The following is a 16,006-nucleotide window of genomic DNA, read 5'->3' on the forward strand; positions in this document are numbered from 1 at the left end:
TAGCCCCTAGCCTCCATTGACAAAGAATCAATTCAGGGAAGTTCTCTGGGCCTGTGTTAAGGGTACATGGGATTCAGGACACCACCCACGATCGTATCACACACAAACATCGTGGATATCCATCTCTAGGGAGCAGAAACTCACAATTTAATTGTTATTTCTTGGTGCAAATAACTCATTAATCTAGGGTGTCTAATAGACTAGTGTGAACATTTATACAGCAATGTGGTTGCCATCCCTGTCAAGGGTTTTTCTGGCTGTAAGATTAAAAATTCAAAATACGGAGCCTGCCGTAAGTGCAGGAAAACAGCCTTGTGTGCACAATGTCCAGAAAAGGGGGAGAATATGCCCCTGACTAGTGTAAGTTCTGTGCATCTGAATGATAATAAGATATTTGCAGCATAAAAATAAATGGTAATAAAGGAGAGGTTGTCAATGTTCAGCACACTCAGAATTACCATTCTAAGAGCTAAGTAATGTCAGAGACCTTGGTGAAAAAGGTTCCCCCAACATTCCTATAATATGGGCTAAGACGACTAAGTCTTTCAACTAAGTCTAATGAGAATTGTATTAATGCGCTCATAGATAGCTGGCCATAGAGGGGCGTGTATGCACTCTACGGATGCATAAAGTACAATATGATCAACATTTTTTTACGGAGAACACATTTAGCACAGTCTGTAGAAAGCCTAAGACCACAATAAATTAATGCGAGAAATCCCTGAGGCAATGGTTTTGTATCTTCCCAGAGAAAGCAGCAGAAGTGGCCACAATACTAGCAGGGATTGTCTGCTACTTGTGTCTGTCATTGGCTGTTACTATGTTTATCAATTACATCCGAGGTGATGAGCACTTAAAAGAAAGGGGGGAAAGATAAGGTCATTTTCTCCTACACACTCAGTGACACCCATAAGAGTGTCAGAATGTGTATGAAAACATAACACATCACATAATACTGACCCGGTGCTTGTGTAAGAACAGCAAACGTAAGCTTCGACGACTGACCAAATGCTGTCCTTACTGGCAGCAATAGTCTATGATTAAGAGGAGATGGTGACCATGCACGAATACCTTTACTTAAATGTACTAGTTTGATCAGTTATTATATTAATAGTCGCTCACATTTAAACGGATCTCTCTGTACTGTATGAGATATTTGAACTGTCAAGATAGGGCATCAGATGTGAAAGGAAAAAAAGCTCCACCCTTTCCTCTCTAGATCACAACCAGACGTGAGTAACACAGCAACTTACTTATTTGCCATCGACCCCTCGAGTCATGGGAAGAAATATGCATAGACATGTACAGAGTGGACTCGTCAATCGACATCAACGCAGTCTCCTAAAACAGTGACCTCAGATACTGGCGTCAGCAGGAATGATGGATGGGGGTGAAGGGGGGGGGGGGAGGTAGTAGAAGATAAGTTGGGAAGGAGAGGAAAAATAAGTCGTAAACAATTACTCTAATAACATTGTTGCTATGCACCTGCACTAGAGCAGAAACAGCGGTTGCACTTGCCAGGGTGGGAAGTAAGCATCTATGTGAATAGCTGAAAGAGAAGACGGCTTTACGGAAAAAAATCCCTCGCGGATTTAAAAACAAGCCACAAGCCGGCGGAGGCCAGCAGGGAGACAGGCATGTTTAATTCACAAAATACTGTTGCGATTAAGGCTGAGATTTAATATACACAAGAAAGGTAAAGCAGGCGAAACCTTCATGTAAGTTCTATGGCTCATCAAAGTTGACTGCAGAAAACATAGGTAACGATGCAAACCACAGCCTTAGGTTACAGCGGAGATCACACCACCTTAAATACCTTTTTATGGCAGAGTCTCTGCTGCTGGAATCTCCGGGGGAATGGGGGGAGAAGCATGGAATACATTACAAAGAAACCCTTTCTTTTTATAAGCTGGCATGGAACTTGAAAAGTGATTTCTATTTTTAAATAGGTGGCACGTTGGGGATTTTGGAAGGTGGGAGGGGCCCAAATTCATATTTGCAGACAGAAAAGACAGCTGGATTTGAAATTAAAAAACAAACAAACCTGTATCAGGTTCCTGTCTTTTTTTAATAACTACTGGTAAGGCAGTAGTGAATAATGCAGAGAGTGCATGGAACCAACACACTGAAGCACGCACCTCACCTGCTACCTGCTCCAAACTTGCTGGCAAGACACCCCAACCTTGCATTGATGCATGCACTCCGCAGCTCCAAACCCTGCATTGATTGCACTGCACTGCATGAGCACTGCCCTCACCAAAAAGTTACCACTGCCTGCACCTGTGTCCACTTGGAGCCAAGTGTCGCGTGTTCCCTTGCACAGCCGGCTACTCGGGAAGCCGGGTTTTGCATTGGGGTGGGGAGTCCGGCGCTTATCTGCCGCTGGCGGCTGCTGCAGGGGGGAGTCCTTGCATGGAGGCGCGCAGTGGCAGAAGCGGAGGAAGCGGGGGGGTGCAGAGAGAGCGCGCGCGCTGTCGTGCGGGGGCGGGGGGCCGACGGGCCGCGAAGGCGGGGCGATAGCGCAGGCTACGGAAACTTCGCCGAATGGAGAGGTGCTTCTCGGGCCTCGGGTGCGATACGAAGCTCAAGGGGCGCGGCGGTCGCCAGGGGAAGACGAAATCAGTTGAACATCACTTTTTAAAATGTCAAAATACAAGTCTTTTTTTTTTTTTAATACGTTATTAATATATCTTAAGCTGTTGTTAGACAGTCTCCCTCATTACGCCACGATGCACACTCGGAGAAGGGGGAGCTCAGTAAGTCGATCCGTAGATACGCAGCGGGCGTCAACGTTCTAAAAAACGTCAGAGACCATCACGCACGTCTCGACTGTCCGATATATCAAAGCGATGCGCGAAGGGCACTCTGCGCGGCGGGCCCGGCTCCTTTTTGAGGGAAGAAGAGTGTTTTCTTCCGGGAGGGAACACGCCCCTGAGGGGGGGGATGGCGGGAGAGGCCCTGAGGGGGTGGTGATCCGGGTGACTGGGGGGAAGCACTCAGTAACGTCCCCTCGCCCCTTGTTACCCACAGAATGGAGACTGGCAGTTTAATCTGCCCGCCGCTTTCCCTCGACCCATCTGCCCTCCTCCCCGCAATTATGCTGCATGCATCCCTCTCAAGCGACCCCCGGGTACCCCGCAATTACTGCCCTTGCCCTCAAGCCTCTACACTGAATTATTGCCCTTGCCCCTCAGCACCCCCATTATGCCCCATTGCCCCTCAAGCAACCTCCCGATTATCTGCCTCCAAGCCCCCCATTATCTGCCCTGCCCGTCCGAGTGCCCCCCCTTGCCTCAACAACCCGCCCAATTTCGCCTTCCCTCTCCAAATGGACTCCCCTGCATTATCTGGCCTCTCCCAGTGCCCATTATAAATGCCCGACCCCTCTTTCAATCGTACCGGCTTCTCCAACCACAATTATACTGTCCCTGTGTAGTTTTCCCTTCAGAACACTCTCGACCTTTGCAGATTATCTGCCGGTCCCTTCCTTCCAAGAACCCTGCCTAGTGCAATTATTACTCCAACTATTCCTTATGTGCCCTCTGCGGCTAAGCGCCCCACACTCTTATCTGTGCTTCCCCCTCTAAAGTGTGCCCAGATTACTCAACTCATGTATAGATGCCCCCAAATCTCCTATCCACCAGACTAGGACCTTGGAATTTTAAAAACGTTAAGGACTATAGAGTAAGACTGGTTTTAGGTATACTATTCAGTTTTCCAATCGGAAACCATCTCAGTTCAACTGAAATGATAGAACTGGACTGATCTCCGGATCTGTTTTTTAGCCTACTTTTTGCTTAGACACTAGACGTATGTCTTCTCATTAACATATTATCAGACACTGGACTAGTTAAAAAATGATCTGAATCATGAATTGACGACTTATGGGCATTATCCAGTGCTTGTCCACTGCTATTTTCATTATCTTTCTTTTCAGTACCTCCATCTAGATCTAATGCTCTCTCTTGATTTGGCGCATTAATGAGTATCAAATCATAAATAAATAAGTTCACTTGGGTCTAGTCTACACAATGGTGGGGATAGTATGGTTTGAGCATTGTTGTTACTCCCAGGGTTGTGAGTTCAGTCTTGGGAGACATTTGGCAATGGGGTAAATTCTGTTAGGGATTGGTCTTGTTTTAGCAGGGGGTTTGAGATCTATGCCCCCGCGATTCCTTCCAACCCTACTTAAAACATAAATAACACAAAAAAATCCTCCTGCAGCTTCTCCACTAAACTATAGATCAACGACAATTGACAAAGGATCGTTAATAAAAGGCATAATATCACTGGGGGAATCTGTAAATTCAAGACCACAACCGATGAGTTGTTCTCACCATTGGTGAATTTGCTTGTTGCCTATTTGTGTTTTAAAAAACATTGATATATCATCATCATAAAGATCTTTCTGAAACCAACATTGTGGGACACTAAGCTTTGTAAGTTAGTTTTCCTTATCCACAAGCGCGTGGACTATGCGAGCCGTGGAGAAAGCAAAGGATGGGGCATAACAAAGCAGCGAGGCAGTGTGTTTGGTTGTATGTAGCTATTATGAACTATGCATCATGTTTGTTTTCTCAAATGCCTCTTTTTCAGCGAGCTTCTGTCTGCGGGGTTGGTACACGGCTACTGCACTGTGTCTCAATTCTGCAGTTACTGATCTAGGGTGGCAAGAGCTATTTGGCTGAGTGAGTGTGGGTGTAAGGCACTGGCTCGCAGAGCTATCTTGGAGTAGCGCGCACACTAATGGGGGCTCTGCATTTAATTTAATTTAAAATGAGCTTCTTAAACATTGTTAACAAACCTTTTACCTTGACATGCAACATTATAGTTATGTTATCGAGATTATAGAAAGAAGCACCTAAAAACGTTAAAAATGTATTACTGGCACTGGAATTATATGAGGAGTGAATAAATGAGACGAGCCTTCTGAAAGGTTGGTAGACCCTAGATCTTTCAGAAACTGTTCAGCTCTAGTTCAGCACCCCTGTTGCGCCATCACCAGATTTTGTTGTGAAGAAATCCAGAATGACCTCAGGTGTTGTTAAGTTCCTAGGTGTCATGCGGCGACTGTTTCCCTACTTCGGCAGTGCTCAGACTTCAGTCTGTGCATAGCCTTTTCAGAAATGGATCCCTCTCAGCCACACACAGTGTCAGACTCAGGTCGGTGCAAGAACCCACATAGCTTAAACACCTCTCATCAGAACTTGACCAAGGCAACGAAGCCTCTGGTTTAGGACCCTCTGGCTCATGTGGAGGTATGACTGATAACACAACTCTGATCGTTTAATCACATGGATTACACATGTCTATACAAATACACCTGCACACATTTCCCCTCTAATCATCCATTCTTTGGGAGCTTGAGAGAATCTATGTTCAGGGTCCTCTTCCCAGTTCATCTAGCTCCTAACAGCACTTCCATTCTCTTAGCTGGTAAAAAAAGGGAAGGAGAGGACCAAAAAGGAAAGTGTTTCCTTTAAATCTTCCAGTTTTTGTCAGCTGATTTCCTAGTCATCCTCAAGGTGACACAGAGTCCTACCTGGTCCTTCATACTGAAGCACCACCTTGAGCTGGGGCAGTCTTTGTCAGATTGTTACTTTCAGGGAAGACTTCCAGACTGAGAGTCTGTGAACTTATAGCTAAAAGACGTATGGATGGCATGAGCGTTTTGTGGGAATACCACTTGTCGGATGCATCTGACAAGTGAGTATTCCACATCACGAGCTCATGCTCCAATATGTCTGTTAGTCAAGGTGTACAGGATCATTGCTGTTTACAGACATCCTAGATCACACGCACCCCTAATCTTTCAGTTGAAAGACCTAGATTGTACGTATTGGCCACTAACACCATTGGAATTTTGGTCCTAACAATGGAAGTCAAAGGAAAACGAGAAGATCAAAGGGTGCAAGGGGGGGTCTGAGGGAAAGCTGGCGGGCAGATAACTGGCAGGTCTCCTTCTGTTGGGTAACAAGGGGGCGGGGTTACTGAGTGGCTCCGCCCCCTCAGGTCCCACCCCCTCAGGCCTCTCCGCCCCTCCCCCCTCAGGGCGCGTGTTCCCTCCGGAGAAACACTCTCTTCCCTCAAAGGAGCCGGGCGCCGGCGGCGGCCTCGCGCATGCGCTTCTGAAGGCAGGAGACCGGTCAGTGAGTGGGGCTCGGGACGTTGTACGCTTGCGCCCCGCGGCGACTCGGCGCATGCGCCTCCCGCCCTTGCGAGTGCGCGGAGGGGAGGAGGCCGTGTTCGTTGTCCGCCTGCGCGCGCCGCTGCTCCCTCTGGCGGCGCCCCAGGGCCCGGGCACTCTCTCGGCGAAGGTTCCGGAGCCTGCGCTCGCCTCCGCCTCGCGCCCGCGGCCCCCCCGCCCCCGCCTGGGCGCGCGCGCTCTCCTGTCACTCCCCCCCCTCCTCCCGGCTTCGCTGCGCGTCTCCAGCGAGCTCCCCCCTGCAGCAGCCGCAGCGGCAGGTAAGCGCCGGGGACTCCCCACCCCAATGCAAACCCAGCCCGAGGAGCGGGGGCACCTGCAGAGCTTGGGGCAGGGCACAGGTGCATGCAGTGGGGGGTGAGGGCAGTGCAGTGCAGTGCAATGCAATGCAGGGGCTTTGGAGCGGTGGGGGGAGTTGCATGCAATGCAATGCAAGGGGTTGGGGGTGTGTGCCCACTGCAAGGGTTTTGGAGCAGGGGGAGGCAGGGGTGGAGGGTGCGTGCAGTGCAGTGGTTTTGGGGGGTTGCCATGCACTCTCTGCATTATTCACTTTGCCTTCACCATAGTTTTTTAAAAAAAGACAGGGAACCTGTACAGGTGTTTGGTTTTTTTTTAATTTGCAGAATCCAGCTGCTTTTCTGGTTGCAGAATATGAGATTTGTGGCCCCTCCCACCTCCGAAAAATCCCAACGTGCCACCTATTTAAAATAGAAATCTATTTTTCAATTTCCAGTAAAAAGAGTGTGTTTCTGTTGTTGTAGCTGCTTCCCCCCTTCCCCAGTATTCAGTGGAGACTTTGCATTATAAAATGGGGTAGGGGTGTGTCTCCGCTGGAACCTAAGGGGTGGGTTTGGTGGCATGAGATAGATGTTCAGGGAATGGAGGTTTCTGTCACTGTTTCCTTTGCTTGTGTATTAAAACTCAGCTGCAACGTTATTTGGGGAATAAATGTGCGTGGTGGCTTGGCTTTTTAAATCGCGAAGGGATTTTTCTTAAAGGCCGTCTTCTCTTTCATGTAATTCACATAGATGCTTTATTCCCACCCTGCTGCAAGTTGCAACCGCTGTTGCTGCTCTAGGGTTGCAGGTGCATTTTATAGGGGAATTTTTATTTTTTACCTCCTTCCCACTTTTCTCTACATCCTCCCCCCCCCCCTTCACCCCCATCTCATTCCTGCTGGCAGGTTTGGTTTCCTGTTTGGGAGACTGCTTTTGATTGTCGGGGTGATGGCAAATGATAGGTTGTCTGTGGGTACTGCAGTAGGTGTGGATCTGGAGAGAGAAAGGGTGGGCTTTTTTTCCTTTTCACATCTGAGGTGCCATATTTTGCAGTTCATCATATCTTCATCATTACAGAGAGGATCCTGTTTAAATGTGAGGGCGCTTTAAAAAAAATCAGATTGTCATTTTAAGTAAAAGGTATTCTGTGCATGGTCACCATCTCCTTTAATCATAGAATTAGGGCCAGAAGGAGAGCTATTTGGGTCATGTAGTCTAAGAGTTACGTTGCTTTGTTACACAGCACGGGTCAGTATTATGTGATTTTTATGTTTCATAATTCTAAAATCTTGGTGTCACTGGAGTGTGGGGAAAAATGCACCTTATCTTTCCCCCTTTATTTTAAGTGTCAGTCACCTTATTTGATGTAATTGATAACGATAGTAACAGCCATGAGCAGGGACACAATAGGCAGACAAATCCCTTCTAGGTATTGCACTTCTGTCTGCTTTCTCTGGAAGATACAGAGACATTAGCCTCACTAGGATTTTCTGCATAATTATTTTGTGTCTTTAGGGCTTTTTCTTAAGAGCTGTCTGAAATGGGTCTTGTAAAAATTTGAGTATATTATATGGCATCCGGTCACGCCCCTGCTATGGCAGCATATATGGACGCATAATACAATTCTCATTGATTGGGTGAAGACTGTGGTCTATCCCTATAGTTAAGGTGTGTGGGGGGGAACCTTTTGTCTACCAGTGTTTGCATTCTTAGCCTTTAGGAAGGTAATTTCTGTAGTGTGCTGAAATTGACATACCATCTCCTTTATTACCCATTTTATTTTTATGCTGCAAATATCTTTTGATCATTCAGAGTGCACAGAATTACACTAGTCAGGGGCATAATTCTCCCCCTTTTCTGGACATTGTGTCACACAAGGTTGTTTTCCTTCACTTACTGAGCATCTCCGTATTTTGAGTTTTTATCTTACAACCAGGAAAACCCTTGACAGAGATTGGCACCGACATTGCTGTAGTAAATGTGTCACACCTAGTCTAGATTAGACACCTAGATTAATGAGTTTATTTGATCAAGAAATAACAAATTTTAATTGTGTTCTGCTCCCTAAGAGAGAGAGTGTGTGTGTGGTGTGTGGGGGGTGCAATGTGAGGGTAGGAGGTAGGGAAGAGGAGTGGTTCTAAGAGTTCATTAGTTGCATAAAAGACGAGCATCCCAGCCTAGGGGCAGCTGCCATCATTCCAAGGAGGGGGTTTCTCTGTCCTTGGCTTACCCTGTGCTGGGTCATCAACGCATTTGCAACAAGACGATCCTTATTTATGAACTGACTGAGAAGAAATGTGCCGTAGACTGAAACTAAGCTGTCTTTACTTATGCAATCTATATGGACCATATACCTTCATTACAGCTCTACACTTATCATACTGTGGGCGTAATACAAATTGATTGTTAATGATTATTACAGACTGAATGAAAAGAAACCAACTAAAAGAGAGTTACACTTTGGTTCCATTTAAAAGCAGTAGCTATCAATCTGGAAAAACACAACAAAGAATTTTTTTTTACCCTTGTTACTAAATAATGTATATTATAAAGCTCAGAACCTTAAGTCTAATTTATTTTTTCACTATGCGCAGTTGTACTCTGCATTTTTTTCCTCCTGGTGACAATGAAAATGAACTTGTAAATTTTCGTTCGCTATTTATCAAGCCAGCTCATTTTCTGTTTCTAAGGTTGGCAATGAGTCGCACAGGAGGAATGTTTGTTGAAAGAACCTTGGCAACTGGAATTTAATAAAATCCATGAAACACCGTTGGAAAATCCTCGCCTCCCTCCCCCCAGTAGAGTGAGGAGACAATTTGAGTTGGTCATTCAATTGTCGGTACATTACATGGGCATTTCATAGATGAGCTTTGATAGCTGGGAAGGTAGATCATGCCATGTACAAATCAAGTGTTGGGTTGGGTTTGTCTTACACTTCTGTCCTTGGGTGGGTAGTGATTCATGAAGCTAAAATGTTTGAAGAAAGATGCATGATGAAGGTGGCTTTTGCGTTGTTCGCGTAGAATGCCAGCAATAAGCAAAGTGTGAAAAATCGGGACTGGGGTAGGGGGTAATAGGAGCCCATATTAAAAAAAAAAAAAGCCCCAAATATCAGGGATATCGGGACATCTGGTCACCCTAATTTCCTCCTATGTAGGGATTTGTTTCCTAGCTGCAGCATAGGTGGTTTTTACCCTTATTGAACTCCCTTTGTCTCCTCATTCTTAAATTAGTTTAGCCTTCAGGGTTTAAATTTAGATGGGACACAATGTTTGTCATTCATTGTGAGTGCTGATCCCACGACACACCGCTCCGTCCAGATCTACAGTATGCGTGGTTGACAAAGGTTCCATCTTTTTATAAAGTATTAATTGTAGTATGGCAGGGCCCATCAGTCCCAAACAGGCCGAGAGATTTAGAGAGTTCAATCTATTCATTTTACTGAAGAGAAGGTTAAGAAGTGACTTGGTCACTGGACATAAGACCTACATAAGGAGCAAGATATCTGATACTACAGGACTCCTTAATCTTTCAGACAAAGGCACAGCAAAATCCAGTGCTGGAAATTGAGGCTAGAAAAATTCAGATTAGAAACAGTGAGGGTAATTAATCCTTGGGATAGTTTGCTATGGGATATGGTGTATTTTTTCATCATTTGAGGTCTTTAAATCAGAGCTGGATGGCTTCATAAAAGAGGTGATCTAGTTCAGCCACAGGTCACTAGGCTCTGTGCAGGAGTTTGAGTGTTGCTCTATGGCCTTTATTATGCAGGAAGTCAGACAAAAGGATTATAATGGTCCTATCTGAAGTTAAAATCTATAATGTATAAGAAGGCAGAGAGTTGCCCTGGAGAGTTTACAGTCCAAGACCTTAGTTACACTAGAAAAACCAGAACCCGTAATTCTCAATGGGTGCAACACCACCCTTGATAGCAATGATGGAAACTGTAGTGTAGGCAGGACTCAAGCATTTATATCACTACATCCTCTGACCTCAATCAGAAGTGGATTAGACGAGAGAGTGGTAAAAATGCTAGAATCCTTTCTATACTACTGCTGCTGTTCCTGGCTTGGAGCAGCACCTCAGGAAATTAAAGTTCCCAATTTCGTCAGTGTGGGTGCTGCCTAAATGTGCAGTAGTCGTCATTTGTGTTGTGGTAGCTCCTAGGAGCCCCAGTTACGGACCAGGCACCACATTATTTTAGCTGCTGAACCAATACAGAATAAAAAGAGGATCCCTGCCCCAAAGAGCTTACAGTCAAAGCATTAGTGCTGGTAGCATCAGCTCTCTTGGTCCTTGTTAGGATTATTTTAAAATAATCCTAAATGTCATGGACCAAGTTTCTGAGTTAGCAAAGAATAGTTTAAAAAATGAAAGCATGAAAAAGAGATCTGGGGAATAATGACCAGAGTAGGGTTTTTTCACTTCATCATTTTAATTTTAATTTTTAATGAAATCTTTTGCCTTGGGGAATTTAAACATGTAATTCAGGGAGAAGTCCAGTGACACAGTAAAGCATGAATACAGCCAAGTGAAAAGCCACTGGTGACGATGAAATTTCCTGAACTTTTTGACTAATTACCAACGTGAACCTCAAATTCTCTTCTATTGAAAATATGTAATATTGGTGTGGAATTTTGTGTTGAGGCTGCTAGGAAGGTGTGTTCAATGCCTTCTGCCAACCCTTCTCCTTAAGGGCTCTCTGTTCTGTCATTCCCCTTCTGCTGTGAGCCCCCCCCCCCCCCCAGTCTGTTTCCGTCTCTCCCTAGTTGTGCTGCTAAATTACAGCTTGGAGGAAAGAAGAGGCATTGAGGGCTGCTGGAACCATGTTTTCTGGAAATCCCTGTGTCTCCTGCGAATGCGTGTGGTCCGTGCCTCTTCTGGATGGAGCATGAGGTGGGGCTGGAGGGGAAATTTGATATTGCCTGCAATTGTGCTGTGGTGCCATACCTGTGAATTGCTGTTGAGCCCTCCTGTGGCTGAAGGCTGAATTGGCAGCTCAGTGCAGGAGCTCTGGGCAACTGGCTGCTGGGAGGTGGGAATTAATAGTCTTTGCATGCCACTGTGAACTGTATTGGCTGGATGTACTTTTCCTGGGACTGGGCTTTGCAGATTTTTAAAGAGAGTGTTCTCAGCCTCTCTTCTGTCTGCCCATATGTTTCTGGCACTAAACTCATACTTCTCATTATCCCCTGAAGAAGAGGAACAACCCACCTCACTATTCAACCCCAGTACACTATCTCTGTGACCAAGGTTAACTTTGTTTCCCTCCTCTATTCTCCATCTCCTAAGGTGCCTACTGCTCCCAATATTCCATCCCTCCTTCTGGCAAAGGTGTATTGACCAAACCACACTGTACCCTATTTGAGTGTGTAAAATGCAAGTTCAGCATTTCAGCAATGTCTTGGTGTTTCCAAGAGACTCTTACTTAAAGCTATTTTTGGACAGGTGACAATCTGGCTTCCCCTTCCGCTGTGGCTTTTGAGAAGGGAAATGGGCATGGATCTGCTCATCTCGTCATGCGGGTTGCTGGCAGGTTAGAAATGAATAAAATAAATAGCTGCAGTGAAGGCTCCTCTGAAGCTGGTCATGGGACCCAGCCTTGTTCCCGTTAAGGTGAATATGGAGGAGACTCAGGCCTGCTCTTTGTGTGTGTGTGTGTGTGTGTCTCTCCTGCCTGCTTTGACAACTCCCCCTCCTGCCGCCCCTTTTCAGTTGATGTTTACAAAACCAAATGGCAGATCCTTATATTATCATTCATCCAGGTCTCATCAATTCTGCTTTTGGAAATGTTTGAATACTTGTAACTGTCATGGAAGACTCTGTTCTAGTATTCTGTGGCCACTGGCAGCCCTGTTTTATGCTCTCTCTTAATTTGGTGACTTTTTTTGTTACTTTGTAGTACTGAGGAGGAGAGCAAACTGCTAAACTGTGGTAATTAAATCCACCCTTGGAAGTCTGGGCTTCCTTCAGGATTGCTGTCTGCTGAGTGCAGATAGAAGTGCCATTAAAGGAGTGGGGGAGGGGCTGCTATTTACAATGTTAGTGAGCTGGGTTGTGGGTTGCTATCATCACGGACCTGTTTTGCACTTTCATCTGAAAGCCTGTATTAATTGACGATAACGTTAGCGTAACAAATTCGCTGGGGTTTTTCAGCTACATGTAAGTATTCCTGACTGAGTTGTCTGATGGAGGATTGTGTGCGTGCGTGCACCCATCTGTATGTATGCGCTGGTCACGCCTATTCATTACTTTGGTGAAATGCTGCTAAGGAACATCCAAGGCCAAATCTTAGTACAAAATCTCCTTTCATTTACTAATGGCTGAATATTAGATCATGAGGCAAAGAGGAACAATAATGTCTTAGGAGGGTGGAAGGGTGTGCCAACCGTATTTTTCTAATGGGCATTCTGTTCCTTCCCCACTCCCATTTAAACACAGGTTGGTAACATAGATTAATCTGTCAGTCTTGATCAGAATACATTTATTTATTTGAAGGTTAGTTTCACAAACTTGTTCACTGATTGGGCTGAGCTACTCACCCTCAGAGAGATTTTGAAGAGCTGTTAGTTGTAGCTGTGACAAAACCTGGCACTGCGTTTCTTTTAGATAACTGTTGTCGAGAGTTTTGCATGTCTTCTGTGCTGAATTGTCTTTATCTAATGGACTGTAAAGGTAGGGAGTTCTTGGGCAAGTGCTGCTTACTTTCATGAATGTTGAGGCAGACACTGTCAGCTTGTTACAGTATGTCTGTGTATGTACCCAGTGGGGCCCTGATCTTGGATGGAACCGCTGATTGCTACTGTAATATAAAAATACAAACCCAAGTGCCATCTCTGTTCCCATGGCTCTGTATTTTGACCGATTTTTTTTGTCACCTGTTTTAATACATTCACTAGCCCATGTTTCAGCGCAGAGCTACTGTGTTGAAACATGAGCTAGTGAATGTGTTAAAACTCTGCAGGTATATAACATTTTTTCATTCAAAGATCTTGAGGTCCTTCGGAATCCTAAAAAGGGAGACTGTTGGGCTAATCCCACAAAACAAACTTCCTTACCCGTGTTACTAATGAAACCTGAGATTAACACAGGAATAATTTTAAAACTCTCTAATTTATTCCTCTCTGTTTAACTATTTGCATTTCAGTTAGCTTAATGGAAACACACTGGTCAATTTAATCTTGTACAGTCCATTTCACTTTGTGCGGTATTCTAACATTCAGGCTGAAACCCTGCAGGGGAATGTTTTAAATCCCGACAACCTGTTGTCATTAAAACATAAAACCAAACAACCAACCAAACCCATGAAAATGTTTCTTTTAAGCTTGTTAACTGACCTCTTCTCTCTTTCTCCCTCCACGCCAGCTTGATCCTGGGTTGGGTCTCCCGGTCATTTTGAGCTCTCTCCTGTGGATCGGAACTTCAGAACAGAGCCTGCTGTCATTGTTGGGTAGAAACTTCCTCACTCGGGCTTAATTAAGCCTTCCTGAGTCCTACCAGTAGTCCTCTCTGGCTTCCCTTGGCCCCTTAACTGTGTCCCCCAGAGACTTCCTTGCACTGCTCTATGCTTTTCCTAAGCCCTGTCTTATTGGTCTGCCAACCTCACTTTGTCCCTGTTCCTTCCCATCCTCAAAGTGTAAGATCCTCCCAGGTGTCTTTCTCTGCTCCACAGCTGAATTCCTAGTCAGAGAGCTGCTTTTCTTTCTCTCTGCTCATCCAAGATTGCTCCCTGCCACAGTTCTGCCCCCAAAATAATCTGATTGGTTGGGAGGGAGGGACTCAGTTTTGAAGGTGGCCCTTGTCTAATCTGAAAGATGTCCCTTATGTTTTAAAATATTTGAAACTACATTTACAACTTTAATGTATTTTCTCTGCAGTGGACTCACTAAAACGAGACCTGCATGCACATCAGAAATCAATCCACTGATCTTTTCCCCAAAACAGTCTGACATGATGGTTAATAATGAAGACTAGTAGCCATGATGTTGTTTTGCTTCCAGTTTCTGATGCAGAGTATTTAAAGAATGCAGGGGAAGCATCAGTCGTTGGGATGGCTGTGGGACTTACAGCCAAGCTAAAGGGACCCCCAATGTAGTTGTCTCTAAATGAACTCTTCAGTGGTAACTTCAGTGACCATGGAGGCTGACCTCCTCCCCCCATGCCCGCCGTTGCAAGTTTTTTTTGCTAAAAGTAACTTGCAAAAGATGATCAATAGAAATGTTTGTCTTTTCATTTAATTAAAAAAAAGCCATCGAGTTTAAGGTTGGAAGGGACCACCAGACCTTCTAATCTGACCTCCTGTATATCACAGGCCACACCCCACCCAGCAACCCATACAGTAAACCCAACAATGGAAATGAGACCCACAGGAGACTAGGCTAGTATGTATAGGACAGTCTGTACCTTGGGGGAGTGCCCTGTAACCCCAATATTCATCATTTATATATAATTGTTATATTTCATCTAAAGCATGCCATGTAAGATATCATGGGAAAGGTTATGATCTGCTGAAAGCCATTGTTCTATCTACATATGTATAACATTAGTGCATATGAAGTTATGAGATTGTATTGTATAGTTATCCCTAAAATATGTTGTGAGTTGAGGTATCACCCAGATATTAGATCCCCAGAGTCAACAACAAAGGAGGTAACCAGTGCCGAGGCAGGTGTCAAACAACCATCACTAGTCATTGTCCAGCCTATGAGTTGCAATTCATTGACTCACCGGCATGAGGCCGCCCCGGGGGAATTGCTCAGCCTTGCCTGGGGACTCAGCAGTGCTCACCAGACATGCCTGAATTTATGTTCTCCAAGCATATGGAATAAGGGTACAAAACAGAACACAGTGGCCCCTTGCTTGGCTCTGTCTCTTCCCTCACCTAAGCTGAAGACCACAAGAACACTGGAGCTGAAGAGACTGGTCTTCAGGCTAACAGGGCGAGTCTGCATATGAAAGATTGTACCCAACCTGCAGTATCCAGTGGGTGAGAGAGATTGCTTAGTGTAGATATTGCTTAGTTTAATAAGGTAGAGAATTTAGACTGTGTGCTTATCTTTTATTTTCTTTTGGTAACTACCCTGACTTTTGCCTATCACTTAATATCCATATTTTGTAATCAATACACTTATTTGAATGTTTATCCTTAGCAGGGAGTTTGACTGAAGCGCTTGGTAAATCTGCTCTGGTTACAAAGTCTGGTGTATGTCCGCTTCCCTTTGATGAAGTGGTGAACCAATTAATAAACTTTGCTCAAGAAATGAGCAGTGCCAGGTGGTATATTCCTGAGGTACAAGGCTGGGAGCTGTGGGGATAAACTTTTGCCTTCCTCTTTGTGATTCATGAGTGCCTCTGGGAGCATTCACGCAATCTAACTGGGTGTGGGGCTCCACATGCGGTTGTACTGAGTGGAATCAGCACTGCTTGTCACCAGTAAGGCATTGTGAGAGATGGCCCAGATTAGTGAGTTAAGGGGGCACAGTGGTCCCACAGTCACAGGTTGCAGCCCAGGGATCCCATCACA

The 16,006-nt window shown here is 45.2% G+C and overlaps 2 protein-coding genes across 7 annotated transcripts in view; one reads left to right on the forward strand and one right to left on the reverse strand.

Annotated features, from left to right (window-relative positions):
* Positions 1-16,006, reverse strand: part of SLC25A39 (solute carrier family 25 member 39) — a 154,164-nt gene that overhangs the window by 36,041 nt on the left and 102,117 nt on the right. The window lies entirely within an intron of this gene.
* Positions 1-16,006, forward strand: part of MAPT (microtubule associated protein tau) — a 111,748-nt gene that overhangs the window by 7,473 nt on the left and 88,269 nt on the right. For 4 of the 6 annotated variants that reach the window (XM_075059680.1, XM_075059690.1, XM_075059688.1 and 1 more), the window contains exon 1: positions 6,230-6,465. The exons of 1 other annotated variant lie outside the window; for it this stretch is intronic. The gene's annotated coding sequence lies outside the window, so the exon portion shown is untranslated. Of the gene's footprint in view, positions 1-6,229; positions 6,466-16,006 lie in introns of those variants that run through there. One more of the 6 variants, XM_075059673.1, reaches the window with a different exon arrangement.

This window comes from Chelonoidis abingdonii, chromosome 21 (assembly GCF_003597395.2).
Source record: "Chelonoidis abingdonii isolate Lonesome George chromosome 21, CheloAbing_2.0, whole genome shotgun sequence".
NCBI lineage: Eukaryota > Metazoa > Chordata > Testudines > Testudinidae > Chelonoidis > Chelonoidis abingdonii.